The sequence below is a fragment of the Ictidomys tridecemlineatus genome (assembly GCF_052094955.1).
Source record: "Ictidomys tridecemlineatus isolate mIctTri1 chromosome 12 unlocalized genomic scaffold, mIctTri1.hap1 SUPER_12_unloc_7, whole genome shotgun sequence".
Taxonomy (NCBI): Eukaryota; Metazoa; Chordata; class Mammalia; order Rodentia; family Sciuridae; genus Ictidomys; species Ictidomys tridecemlineatus.
Genome location: NW_027520965.1, coordinates 70853 through 84988, shown reverse-complemented (window position 1 = coordinate 84988; position 14136 = coordinate 70853). Strand labels below are relative to the sequence as shown.

Here is a 14136-nt window from a genome sequence, read left to right as displayed (position 1 = left end):
ATTCTTTCATGAGATGTATACACAGCATGTCCTGTTGGAGAATTAACCCCTTTTTCTGTAATGCCCCCTTTTATGCCTGTTAATTTTCCTTGATCTGAAATCTGCTGTATGGAATTAATACAGCTATTTCTGTTTTCTTGAGATAACTGTTAGCATCCTATATCTTATTAACTTTTAATCTGCATTTGTCGTTATACTTTCAATGTGTGTGTTTTCATTGGTGCGTGAAGATCATTGGTGTTCTGAGTGATTATTGATATAGCTGGACTCATGTTTCATTTGTTAGTTTTCTAGTCATTACACTTGTTCTTTGTGGGTTTTTTTCCCCCACTCTCTGCCTTCTTTGGCTTTGAATTATTTCATATTCTGTTGCGTCTCCTCTCTCAGCATATCAGTAATATTATCTTTGTCACATTTGCAAGTGGATTCTGCAGAGTTTGCAGTATATATACACTCAGAGCCAGTCCAAGTCCACTTGGACCTCACCCCCTCACAGCAGGGCCCACACCATGCGGCAGGGGTGTTATTCCCTCCCTCCTGCCCACCTCTTCTGTCATTGCTGCCGTTGGTTTCACTTATCCACTGGTATGCCACCACTAGGTGTACGCTATTGTTTTGAACAAATGGGTTTTTGTTAGATAATTTAGAATAAGAAACATCAAATATTTTACTTAACACTCTTTGAGTCTAAGTTTCTGGCCTATATTATCTTTCTTCTCTCTGAAGAACAGTGCACGTTTACCAGTGACAGATTCCCTCCATTTTTGTGTAAGAAAGTCTTTATCCTTCACTTTTGAAGGATAGTTTCATGAAGTAGAGCATTCTAGCTGGTGATTTTTCTCTTTCAATCCTTTAACTGTTGTACTGCACACTCTTGCTTGTGTGGTTTCTAAGGAGAAATCTGATGTACTTATCCTTGTTCTTCCGGAAGTAAGCTCTTTTTATAGCTATTTCTATTTTGTAGCATTTTTCAAAATTTTCTTTGTCTTTGATTTTCTGCATTTTCTTTGTGATGTGCCTAGGTGTAGGTTTTTCTATCTGTCCTGCCTGGTATTCTCTGAGATTCCAGGATCTGTGGTTTGGTGTTGGTCTTGAATTTTTGAAAACTCACACTTTTTTCTTTTCTTTTTACATTTCAGTTTTCCTCTTAGGGTGTCCTGGAGCTCACTGATTCTTTCCCTGGCCGTGTACAGTCTACTAAAAGACATTCTTGGTTTCTGTCACCGAGTGGGTTTTTTATTTCTAGCATTTCTTTTTGCTTCTTTCTGCTTATTTGACCGATTTATTCTTGAAAATTGTCTCCTTTTTCTGTTAGAATCCTTAGCACATTGATAACAATTTTAAAAACTATCCTGGTCTGATAATGCTGAAATCTCTGCCCATTTCCAGTGCTTGCTCTGCCTCCTCAAGCTGTGTTTTGTCTTTTAATATGCCTTGTCAATTTTGTTGCTGGCCAGACCTGATGGAATGTGTAAATGGAACTGAGATAGTTAGGCTTTGGTGTAACCTTTATCTGGCTAGAAGTTAAGCTGTGTTGTCTTCCCTGTTGCCTTTAAGGTTCCTTAGAGACTTTCTTTTTATACTAGGGATTAAACTCGGGGCATTTTACTGAGCACATCCCAGTCCTTTTAATTTTTTATTTTGAGACAGGGTCTCACTAAGTTGCCTCCTTAGTCGCTGAGATTGCAGGCGTGCACCAAACAACCGAGAGTCATCTTCTTAGATAATCTGAGGAGTACTGTCCTTCCCATTGCTAATTCCAGCATGGTGTCTGCTGTGAATCTCTGTGTCTTCTTCTCCATCTCCCCACTTTGGGTGCAGCAGTTTTCCCTCTGATCTCAGTTTTTTAATAGTTCAAGAAGAGCTGTTGAATTTCAGTTGTTCAGTTACTTTCTTGCCATAAAAGTGGAGTGACAGCTTTCAAGCTGCTTATGTGCTAGACTGGAAATCACAGATCGTTTTTTTTTTAAATATATATTTGATTTTGAATGGGAGGATTATTTTTAGAATTTTTAAAAATCAAATGCAACATCACCATGGTCTTTTTCTCCAAAATCAATAACCCCAGTGTAACCACAAGGAAAATATGAACAAACCCAATTTGAAGGACATCTGACTAGTACTCTTTGGAACTATCAAGGTCAATTAAAAAAAAAAGACAAGAAAAGTCTGAGACATGTCACAGGCTAGGAGTAGCCATGGAGATAGAATGACTAAATATAATGTATCCTGAAACACAGAAAAACTAGTGAGTCTGCAAGTGTGGATTTCAGTCAGCAGCAGCACTCCTCGGTTGGTTCCTTGTCTGTGACAGTCTGTGACATAAGAGCCATGTGGGCTAGGGGATGCAGAAACTCCGCTTTCTTGGCCACTTTTCTATCAATCAAAAACTATGTAAAATTAAAAGTTGAATTAAGTATTTTAAATTGTCTATTACAAATGTTGCTATCGTTTTATTTTGCCCTTTTTATTTTATTTTATTTTGTTTTGTTTTAATAAAGTTTTATTTTTCCAAATGCACAGTTGCTTGGACCTGCTAGTGCATCTGCACAGCAACAGGGGCATCTCCATCTCGGTATTTCTGGTGTAAATTACTTGAGCTCTGTGCTTTGACACCAGTTTGAAAAGTCCTTTACTGAGGAGCTCCTGAAGGGCTGCCCTGGCCAAGGAACCGCAAGTCCTTATCCCTTGAAGACCCCAGCTGTGCTTAGAAGCTCGGATTTGGGAATGTCCTTACAGAGTTTGTCATAAGTAGCTTTGAAGGACAAGACTAGATGTTGAGCTTGCCCTGATCTTTGCCTTCGGACCACTTCTTCTTTTCAGCATTGCCCCAGATTTGTTCACTGGGCCCTTGCCTTTCTTGGCCGACCTTCCGGCATCTCTCTTCTTCTTGTCACCCTTGAGCAGCGTTGCAAAGCCTGGAGAGCAGCACCAGTTATTGGAGCCTCGTCAAGATGTCTTTTTTATTTTTATCCTATTGTAAAACGTGTTTATTTCAAAAAGCTTTATGTATCACTTCAGGGAGGATTTCTCCTGTCATCTGCCTGCAAGATGGGCAGCACAGGTGCTGCTCATTTTAAAATGCGAGAACCTTGATGGGGAGGCACTGAGTGCCCAAACCCACGCACCTTAGTGACCCCCGCAGGCTTCCCTGAACTTGGTAAGGGGGATCTTGTTGCAGGTATTTACTTCCTTTCATCTGAGCCTGTAAAACATTTCCCAAGCAACTGTGGCCATTTTTATTTATGAAAGCAATTCAAGTACAAAGAAAATTTTACAAATTCTTCATTTGGATAAAGTCCTTAATATTTTGAGCCCATTTGTCATTTTGACACATTTATCTCTTCCCAGGTTCTTCACTGGTCTTCGTCAATCACCTTGTTGGAGAAGGGGCCTTCGCCCAAGTCTATGAAGCTACCCAGGGAGATGTGAATGAGACCAAAAATAAACAGAAATGTGTCTTAAAGGTAAATGGTGCAAATACATTTTTGAACTGTAGAGAAATGATTTTCAGCCTCTTTTTTTTTTCTTTAAGACAGTGATGTTTTTATTGAGCAATTAAGAAATAAAACAATACTATGAGGATCTGGAATTGCTTCCTGCAGAACAAATCATAATGTCATTGCTTTCTCATGTCCCTTATTAGGATACTATTTTCCAGAATGTGACTCTGGATATAAATAACACATACCTGGTTTTGCTTGTAGGTCCAGAAGTCTGCCAACCTCTGGGAATTCTACATTGGTACCCAGCTGATGGAGAGACTAAAGCCAGCTGTGCACCACATGTTTATCAAATTCTATTCTGCCCACTTATTCCAGAATGGGAGCATCTTGGTAGGAGATCTCTACAGCTATGGGACACTATTAGTAAGTGTTCTGTTTTTATAATATGGATATGAATTTAAGTGCATTTCTGGTTTGTGCCTTACCCATATATTTTCTGGTTAGAGCTTTAGTTGGGGTGCTAAACAGGGGCAAAGTCCTTGACTTGAAATTTCATTAATCCTCATCCAACTCAGGATACCATTTGCATTGTTTCTAGAATGCCATTAACCTCTATAAAAATACCCCCGAAAAAGTGATGCCCCAGGCTCTCGTCATCTCTTTCGCTATCAGGATGCTCTACATGATTGAACAAGTCCACAGCTGTGAGATCATTCACGGAGACATTAAGCCAGACAATTTCATACTGGGAAACAGGCAAGTGTGGACCTCTGAACAGGGTTCTTTCCTGAACATCTAGCAGCCCTTTGTCATTTGTGCTCATTTCCTGTCCTGAATTGTATTTAATCTAGGTTTTTGGAACAGAACGATGAAGATGGCGATTTGTCTACTGGTTTGGCACTTATTGACCTGGGTCAGAGTATAGATATGGAACTTTTTCCAAAAGGAACTGCCCTTACAGCAAAATGTCAAACATCTGGCTTCCAGTGTACTGAGATGCTCAGTAACAAACCATGGAACTACCAGGTACGGACCTAAAGTAAGAGGTTTGGAAAATTTTCCTCTGTTGAACCTACCAGATTTTCAAAATGAATTTGGAATCTCGTTAGTTTGAACTGGTCTCTTGGACACAGTTGAAGAAGAGATGGGGGCCAGGAACATGGCTTAGAAGTACGGCACTTGCCCAGTAAGCATGAGGTCCTGGGTTGACTCTGTAGCATTCAAAGAGAGAGAAGGTAGTAAAGGAGAGATGGGACTTAAGGCTCAGGGGAAGGGAGAGATGAAACTCTGTTCCTAGAGAGACCCACCCCACTGCCCCCAGGGGAATCAACTGCATGTCTTGCAAGTGGGCAGGTGGTTCTGACAGTGAGAGTGGCACAGAAACTCAGGTGCAGGACCTGATTCAAACAGTGTTAGAAATGGATCATTATTATCCTAAAAGGCTTCAGAAATTTCACCAAATTAGAATACAGATGACAAATATAAAGAATACTTAATAGGATAAATGTAAAGTTTTGAACCTGGATTAATAAAATCAGATGCCTGGTTACCAAGTGAGGACTGTGGCTTCCAGAAGCCGGTGATAGAGGGGAAAGGTCAGGAGTTAGGTCTAGTATATCAGACCACATGCTGTTCTGGCATCTCCTGGAGTGCAGGGGAAGGGGAGGAGTTCAGTCTGTTCTTTTCAGCCATCCAAAGGTCTTACAGTATATTCAGAGAGTAGCCATGGACTCCCCATGGAAGGATTAGCACTTTTCTTTCCTTGATGTGTCTTTATCTGGTTTTGGTATGAATGTGATACTGGCTTTATAGAATGAATTTGGAAACGTTCTGTCCCTTTCTGTTTCATAGAATAATTTGAGGAGCATTGGCATTAGTTCTTTAAAGGTCTGGTAGAATTGAGCTGAGAATCTGTCTAGTCCTGGACTTTTGTTTGTTGAAAGACTTTATTACTGCTCTTTGTCATCACAAGTTATTGGCGGGTTTAGGTTTTCTATATTCTCTTGATTCAGTTTTAGCAGATCATATTTGTCTAGAAATGTATTCATTTCTTCTAGGTTTTACTATTTATTGGAGTAGAAGTTTTCAAAATAGTTCCTAATGATCCACTGGATTTCTTGACATGTGTGGTGATTTCTCTTTTTTTTATCTTTAATTTTGTGAATTTGTGTCCTCTCTCTTTTTTCTTTTGGTTCATTTGGCTAAGGGCATATCAATCTTGTTTATCTTTTCAAGGGACCAAATTTTTGTTTCATGGATCCTTTCTAAATTTTTTTTTAATTCTCAAGTCAATTGATTTGGCTCTGATTTTAATTGTTTTCTCCTACACATTTTGGAATTGGTTCATTCTTATTTTTCAAGGGCTTTAAGATATATCATTAGGCTGGTTTTAAATTTTCCTCTTAGAACTGCCTTCATAGTATTCCACAGGTTGTTGTTTTATCACTATTCTTATTTAAGAATTTTTAATTTTTTTTTTTTTGGTATTTTCTAAGAGGTGCTTTGTGACCTAAAATATGATCTACTTTGGAGGAGGTTCCATGAACCATGGTCAAAAATATTCATCTGATGTTGGATGAAATACTCTATAGATCTCTGTTCAGTCCATTAGATTTATAATATCTTACAGGTCCTAAGAGTCTATACTGAGTCTATGTCTTGATGACCTATCTAATGGTGAGAGAATTGTGTTGAGATCACCCAGGTGTTACTGTACTGGGGTCTTACTAAGGCTTTGAGTAGTATCTCTTTTATGTAATTAGTTGCACCCAATTTGGAGCATAAATATTTGTTACTGTTATATCTTCTTGCTGAATTGTTCCTTTACCAATATTGAACCTTCTTTGTCTCTTCTGATTAATTTTGGTTTGAAGTCTGCTTTGTCAGATATAGAGTAGCTACTCCTATTTATTTTCAGGCTCCATGCACATGGTATATCAATTTCGTTGTTTACTTTCAGCCTGTCTTTGCCTATAAGGTGTCTCTTCCAAACAACATAAAATTGAGTCTTGCTTTTTAATCCATTCTGCCAGCTATGTCTTTTAATTGAGGAGTTAAGACCATTTACATTCAATATTATTATAAAGAGATGTTTATTAATTCCTGCCATTTTGATATGTTTATAATGTTTAATTTGATCCTGTTTCTCATTTGCTTAGAGCTACCCTTCCAATGAGATTTGTTTAATTGTGAGCTCTGGGGTTTGGTTATTCTGTGGAGTATTTGTATTACCGGTTTAGTAGTATTGAATTCTTGTAGTTTCTGCTTATCTTGGAAGGTTTTTATTTCTCTTTCAATTTTGAGGGATAGTATTGCTGGTTCTAGCAATCTTGTTGACATTTAATTTCTTTCAGAACTTAGGCCACATCATTCCAAGACTTTATGGCTTTTAGAGTTTGTTAAAAAATTAGAAGTGATTCTGATTGGCTTACCTCTAAATGTGACCTGATTTTTTTTTTCTTGAGACTTTTACAATTTTATCCTTGTTCTCTGTGTTAGTCATTTTAATTAAATTATGGCATGGATAGGTTCTTTTTCAGTCATGTCTATTTGGGTTCTGAATGCCTCCTATATCTGGATGTCCATCTCATTCTCAAGGTTTGGAAATTTTTCTGTTCTAATAATTTCTAAATTATTATATTAATAATAATATAATGATTTCCCTGAAAAGATTATCCATCCTATTAGCCTGATTCTCACAACCCTCTTCAATTCCAGTGATTCTTAAATTTGGTCTCTTAATGTTGTCTATTCTGAATGTCAATATGTATTTTCTTTTACACTATCTGAATGTTCAAGACTAGCCACTTTGTCTTCCAGCTCTAAGAGTCTATCCTTAGAATTTTCTACTCTGTTAGAGAGATTTTTAGCTGGACAGTTTATTTGATTTATTATATCTTTATTTCTAAGATTTCTGTTTAATTCTTTTTTATTATCTCTCTTTGTTGAATTTCTCATTCATATCCTGTACTGATTTCCTTAATTCATTCTGTTTTTTCTGTGTTCTCTTGGAAGTCATTGGTCATTTTTATAATCATTCTTTTGAATTCTTTATCTGATATTTCATCCACTTCAGTATCTTTGGAGTAAGTCGCTGGTGAATTATGAACTTTAGGATGTATCATGTTATCTTGTTTTTTTTCATTTTTCTTGTATTCCTGAGTTGGGTTTTTTTACATCTGTTGGGGTGGATTTCTCTGCCACTCTTACATATAGGCCTTTTTAGGGCTTAGTCTTTACTTGCCAAAGTGTCCTCAAGTTATCTAGACTGAGACACCCTTGTAGATGTGGTATCCACAGACTCTGTGTTAATTCTCTTTTTTGGTATAGCAGTAGATGTCTGTAGTGGGACCTGAAGGACAACCCCTAGCCATTTCTATTCAGAGCCTGATCATTAGTTTGAGTTTTTATTTCTTCTATTCTTTGTGTTAAAGTATAGCTGATGTTTGTCATGTGCATGGAGCAAGATGTGCTGTCTTGTCGCCGAGTTGAGTTCAGCAGCAGAATCTCCACCCTGTGAACTTGTAGTGCCTTGTAGATTCCCAGCATCTCTCAGAATAGGGTAAAACAAACAATAGTAACAACTGATGCAAACAACAGACAGCATTAAAGTATATATCTGTTTCTGTTAAAATAAATATCTACTATGACATTTAATGTCAATTACCACAAAAAACAATGGTGTGGTCTATTGCCAAACAAATAAGTAGCCATGAGCTATATCTGGCAATAAAGCAAACAATAGGTGCCAATTATGTCATCCACAGCAGTAATCATTACAACAGCATTAATGGTGGGAAAAGAGTTATATAACCAATTAGTGCTAAATTTGGTAAAATACAGTTAATTAAGAGAAAAGAAAACATGATAGGAAGGTCAAAGTGTTTATAATTCAAAAAAGTGAACATAGGAAGAAGACGAGATGTAGCAGGTGATGGTTTTAAGGAAGGAAGAGAAAGAAAACAAGAGAATTTGACTGTCAGCAGAAGAGAGAAAGAAACCAATGAAAAGAAAACAAAACCAAAATATACAAACCCCAAGCCCTAATCCTCAAAAGGCAAGGAAAAATAACATTAAAAACATGCTAAAATGAGAAGAAAACAGAGAGAAAAAAATATGTGTGTATGTCCATGAACCAATCAGAACCCTCTCACATCAAGAACTCTCCCACACACACTCCCCAAAAAGAGAAAAGATTCTTAATTAAAAAAGAAGAAGAAGAAGAGGAAGAAATCATCTCCACTGAGGTGATCAAAATAGTCAACAAGAATGTGTGGTCACTGCTCCTGAGTGGCTGGTTGGAGTGGCCTAGACTAAAGCTGGCTGAAGCCGTTCTCAGCTCCCTTCTCCCCAGCGGGAGGTAGGGAGCTGTGGGCTGGAGTCTGTCTGCACAGGCCCGGTACTCCAGGGGTGCTGCCGCACAGTTCTATGAGGGACCCAGTGGCTTAGATCTAACAGGGCCTCGGGGACTTTGTTTGGTAGTATTTGCTAATGCATGGCAGTTGCCCAGCTCTGTCAAGGGATCTGAATCTCAGGAGCCTCACAAAAATTCTACTCTTGAGGAAGGAGAGCCACCCTCCTTCACATACATACCCCACACACACACACATTCTCTCTCTCTCTCTCTCTCTCTCTCTCTCTCTCTCTCTCTCTCTCTCTCTCTCTTTCTCACCCGTGAACGCGCCTGCCCAGGCTTAATCCCTCGGCGTCTTCACATACACCTGTTCTGAGTCCCGACCCTCCTCAGCTGGTCATGTGAGCACCAGACACACAGAGAAGATGAGTTCAGCTCTCCTTCGCTTTTCTGATGTGGATCCCCCTGGGTACAATCCTGGTGTCCCTTTCCCTCACGTTCTGCTAGGAAGACCCTAGGCCTAGACCCTAGGTGGGCACTCACCTGAGAGCGTGGCAGTGTTGGTGCTGCTCTCCCTGTTCAGCAGCGGGAACTGCAGCTGGAGGCTCAAGGCTCCCCGCCTCAGCTCCCCGTGGCTGTTTGAGAAACACAGAGCACATTCCATCACCTCCGCATCAGCTCATTGCAGGCTGCTTTTCTGATTTCAGGTTTTGTCACAGCACACTTCCCTGTTGTATTTCTCTGTGTTCTCCCTCCATCTGGTGAACCATCACCACTGCTGCAACCAGCTCAGCTCCAGTGCTGTCTCTGTTCGGTGTACCTGAATTTCTGAGTCTCTTAGTCACTAGGACTGTCTGGCATTGAATTTTAGTGAAATCCCTCTTGCTCACCTCACTGAGAAGCAGCATTCCTGCTGCTTGAATCCCCAGCCACCAGAAATCAACTTTCAGAATTCTTCAAAGATAAACTCCTGTGATTTAGCTTGCTGCCTATGTTAGCACATGGTGATGGGATCACGTGTGCATCGCCATGAGTCATGGGACCTCGCTTTCTTGCCAGGTGGATTACTTTGGAGTGGCAGCCACAGTGTACTGCATGCTGCTGGGGACCTACATGAGGGTGAAGAACGAGGGAGGAGTCTGAAAGCCTGAAGGTCTTTTCAGAAGGTAGGTGTCTGTCGGCATCGGGCTACAGCGGGAAGAGAATAAATAGGGTAGTAACAGGTTCCATCTGGCAGAAGGAGATCCCTTAGGCAGTGTGGGCACAGCACAAGGCTGGCCCAGGGCAGGGAGTGGTCACAGGGCTTCCCACTTAGCCAGTAGCCCACAGAACCCATGGGAGCTCCTGGGTGGTGACAGGCATCCCGCTCAGGCAGGTGTCCCAGAGCCTCAGGGCTGTGCTTGCTTGTTTTCTTGTATGTGGAGATGCAAATAATACTCATCCTGCCTTCCTCAGATCTCTCCTGTAAGAAGCCAAGGAAATGCGTAGGAAGTATTGGTTACATGCTTGTTCCTTGTCCAGTTACACTTTCTTCTCTTAACTTTTTTGAGGTATATTTAAAACATACAGAAAAGTGAACTCATCTTCTGTGCATATATACCTTCTGGGAATAATTTCAACTGCGATTCCCCTGGCCTTCCCTACCCACTTCCAAAACAGAAAAAGAAAATTGGCAGTAATTTTATAAAATGCCTGTGCCATACATAGTGAAGCTTAGGTTCAATCCCTGGAGAAAACTTGGTAACTGTTATGTCTTATTCTGCATAATGAGCCATTATATCTGACAAGTGCTTTATGCTTCCTCTTGGTCATAATGAAGGACCAGATGGTCATCCAGAAGGTCTCCACCTGGCCGCTTGTGTAAAGGAAAGCCTGAAGCCAGCCCTCTGCATGGCCCTGCTGCCATCTTTCTGTGCTCTGTAGCTCCTCTAGTTGACTTTAACCACTAGAGTAGCTGGAGCTCTTCAGTCAGCTCTCTCCTGAGTAGGACGGCCTGTCCACCTGGTCCTGGCACATGTGCAGTTGAGCTCCTTAGAACTACGTGTCCAGATCACAAGATGCTGACAGTATGGTAGACACAGGAGCCAAAAGCAAATGGATCTTTTTTTTAATGAGAAGAGGTAGCACTATGTTACCCAGACCACCCTCTAACTCATGATCCTCTTGCCTTAGGCTTCCCAGCCCCTGGGGTTTCATGCATTCATAACACCCAGCACAGATAGATTTCCTTTAAAAAATAAAATAGATTTTTTTTCACTGAAGAGTTATTGCTAAGACTGCTTATCTTAAATCTGTTTTGGGAGCCAGGTGTGTTGAGACAATTAATTGGAACTTTAATTTCTCTAATGTGGGATAGATTGGATGTGTCCACTCCTGATGGCCAAGTGCTCTTAGGTGAGAGTTCTGTTTCACTACCCACCTGCAGCAGTCAGGGCCAGAGCAGGCTGCGTTCCATCCGTGGCCGGTACTTTCTCTCTGCAGGCTTCCTCATCTGGACGTGTGGGATGAGTTTTTTCACACCATGTTGAATATCCCAGACTGCCATCACCTTCCACCTTTGGATTTGCTAAGGCAAAAGCTGAAGAGTCTGTTTCAACAGCACTATTCCAACAAAATCAAGACCCTGCGAAACAGGCTCATTGTGCTGCTCTTGGAATATAAGCGTTTGAGAAAATAAAATTAACTGTAGACACTTTCCCAGAAATCATTTTGTAAATACAATTCTCTTTCTTTGAACCTTGATGTTCTTCCAGATGTATTGTTGATATAAATGTTTGTTAAAAATAAAGTTCACGAAATACATCCATGTGACTTAATTTTTATTAAATTATCCAGCAGAATAGACAAAGTGGCAAGCCCTATGGGGCAGACCTGCCGGCCCTCTTGGCAGACAGACATTCATGTCCTTTATGGTGCATTTTTGTTTGCTATCTATGAATTATGCATTCTAATCCTATTACTTCAAAGTACCATCAATGGAAAAAATCTCAGATCTTGAAAAGAATTCTCATGAGCTGTATGGACCACTGGACCAACTTAGCCTTTCCTGGCCAGGACCTGGGAGGGCCTGTAACCCCGCTGGGCTTCCTCCTCCCTCCCTTTGTGTCCTTAGCACCATGAAAAACAAATCTGAGGCGACACCATCCAGGAGCACAGGGGAATTGCTTCCTCCCACCCTTCTCAGCTCCCATGTCCCCGACTCCGGAGGCAACCATGGCCCATTTTTTGTATGTGTGAATCTCTAAAATTGGTTCTATAAACTGCATTTTTTAAATAGATCTAGCATCATTTTCCTTTTTTTCACTTAATATCTGATCAGGAATGTAACTGTAGAATGGCCTCATACTTTTTAGTGGCTGTGTGATATTTGATTGTGGCATATCTGTAGTATGGATTCCTAGAAGCAAAATTGCTGGGTCAAAGGTGACTGCACTTAAAATTTTGAATCTGTGTCTGCTCATAGCCCCCCAAGGTTTTCCCCAGACTGTGAATGTCCTTTTCCCACCTTCCCTGACAGCACAGATGGGGCTCTGGCCTTTGCCAGTTGGCAGGTGAGAGACCATCCCTGCTGGCACTCTCATTGTCATTTCTCTGATGGGTAGACCAAGTGTGTGTACATGTGTTATAGCACATGTGTGCTCTTCTGTGTTCTCTGTCCTCCACCCACTTTGCGCTCCGCTTGTTCGTTTATCTGAGTCCTTTGTATATGAGGCACACATATTTGTCCCAATGTGTCATCTCTCTGGACTAGTAAATATTTCTCCTGCTGTGAAGAATTTTTTAAAAAGTTTTGCTTTATACTCAGACTCATAGTCTTAAATGGCTTTTGACTTTGTCTTAAATGTTGTACTCAACTGAAAAACACAAAAATGTTTCTTTTTTTTAAATTAGTACTAATTTGAGCATTTGGGACTAAACTTTTTTGGTTACTATTTAAGTCATATCATTTTCCCCCTATTTTTTCCAATTTGTAATTTGAATATATGAAGCCTACTGATTTCTACAAACAGGATTATCAATTAATTCTTTTGAAGTTTTCAAATAATCATCCTTATGAAAACAATTCTTATTTTATATTGTTCTAATTTTTGTTTGTGGTTTTCCTTGTCATTGATGATACCTTGAGAAAGAGGTCACTGGTGACACACACATCCTTGTCCCCTGTTCTAAGGGCAGCTTTTCCAGTGCATATCCATTCACTTCATGATACTGGCTTGAGGTAAGATGCTTTTGAGGTGCTGGGTATCTATCTGTTCTTTTTATAAGCAAATATGAAGTATATCATTACTTCACAGTTTTCTTGCCCATTTCCATCTATATTGACCCAGCTATACCTCATTCCCCTGCTGGAACGGGTTGTTATTTATTTAACCAATGTCCAATTTAGAGACACTTAGTTGGTTTCACAGTTTTTTACTACAAAACAGTGAGTGTGAGTGCCGCTATATCTGTAGGATAAATTGCTAGGTTAGGGACCCCAAAATGCAATTATATTTTGAAAATAAAGATTGTAACCTACATGACCAGTTACACACATACACATACCAAACTTGGAAACTGAAAATGATCCAGGGTCAGACCTCAGCAGGGAAACCAATACCAAACTTCCTCTTGAAGTGTCTAAACAACTGAGCATCGGTAAAGCCAGATTGACAGGATTTTGTTCCTTTTGAAAATGGCTGTTTTCAAAGGAAACCAAGACTGAACAGCTAGAAACTGCATGTGTTCATCTGTGGGAGACAACTGCAGGGGCCTTAGGCCCTGGGTGGCATGGCCAGTGTCATTGCCAGCCCATATTCTATTCCTGGCTCTTTAACTTGGATCACACTCAGAAACATCCCCATGTGACACCAACAGCGTGTCTGCTGTTGCCTGTCTGGTCTGTGATCTAATCCAAGGGCTTCCTTTAAATTAAACTTCTCAATCTGATTTCCTAGCAATGGCTTGTCCCCAGGGTGGGACAAATCTCAACAGAGCTAGTTATTTTAATCATTTCAGTTAGTAGGTATTGTTTTGCTTTTTGTACATATGCCTGGTACAACAAAAAACCTTCCTTTAGTTGTAATCAGTGGTCTGGATTTTATGTAGCTAATCAGCACCAGGGAAGAAGCCCTGAGTCCAGAGGGCACCTGAGAGGAAAGTGACAGGTCCGTGCAGGGAGGGCACAGAGTTCTGGCTCACTCCACTGCAGGTATCCCTGCAGGACAGAGCTGGCTGGGGTGCGTTCACCTGAGTCTCGGCCCCAACTCCTCCTGAGTGTGCAAACCTTGGCTGGACCCAGCTCCTGGTCCAGAGTGAGACCTTTCTTGGGCCCAGGTATTTCCTAGTCATTCTTGA

At 40.5% G+C, this 14136-nt stretch overlaps 1 pseudogene across 1 annotated transcript in view; it reads left to right on the top strand.

Moving 5' to 3' along the window:
- The window catches only part of LOC144372358 (mitotic checkpoint serine/threonine-protein kinase BUB1-like), a 216638-nt pseudogene extending 205037 nt beyond the window's left edge, over positions 1 to 11601 (top strand). Inside the window, exons 14-19 of the transcript XR_013432373.1 lie at positions 3352 to 3467; positions 3708 to 3869; positions 4045 to 4202; positions 4298 to 4472; positions 9859 to 9965; positions 11281 to 11601. The product of XR_013432373.1 is annotated as a mitotic checkpoint serine/threonine-protein kinase BUB1-like (transcript). The remainder of the gene's footprint in view (positions 1 to 3351; positions 3468 to 3707; positions 3870 to 4044; positions 4203 to 4297; positions 4473 to 9858; positions 9966 to 11280) is intronic.
- The last annotated feature ends 2535 nt before the right edge of the window (positions 11602 to 14136 follow it).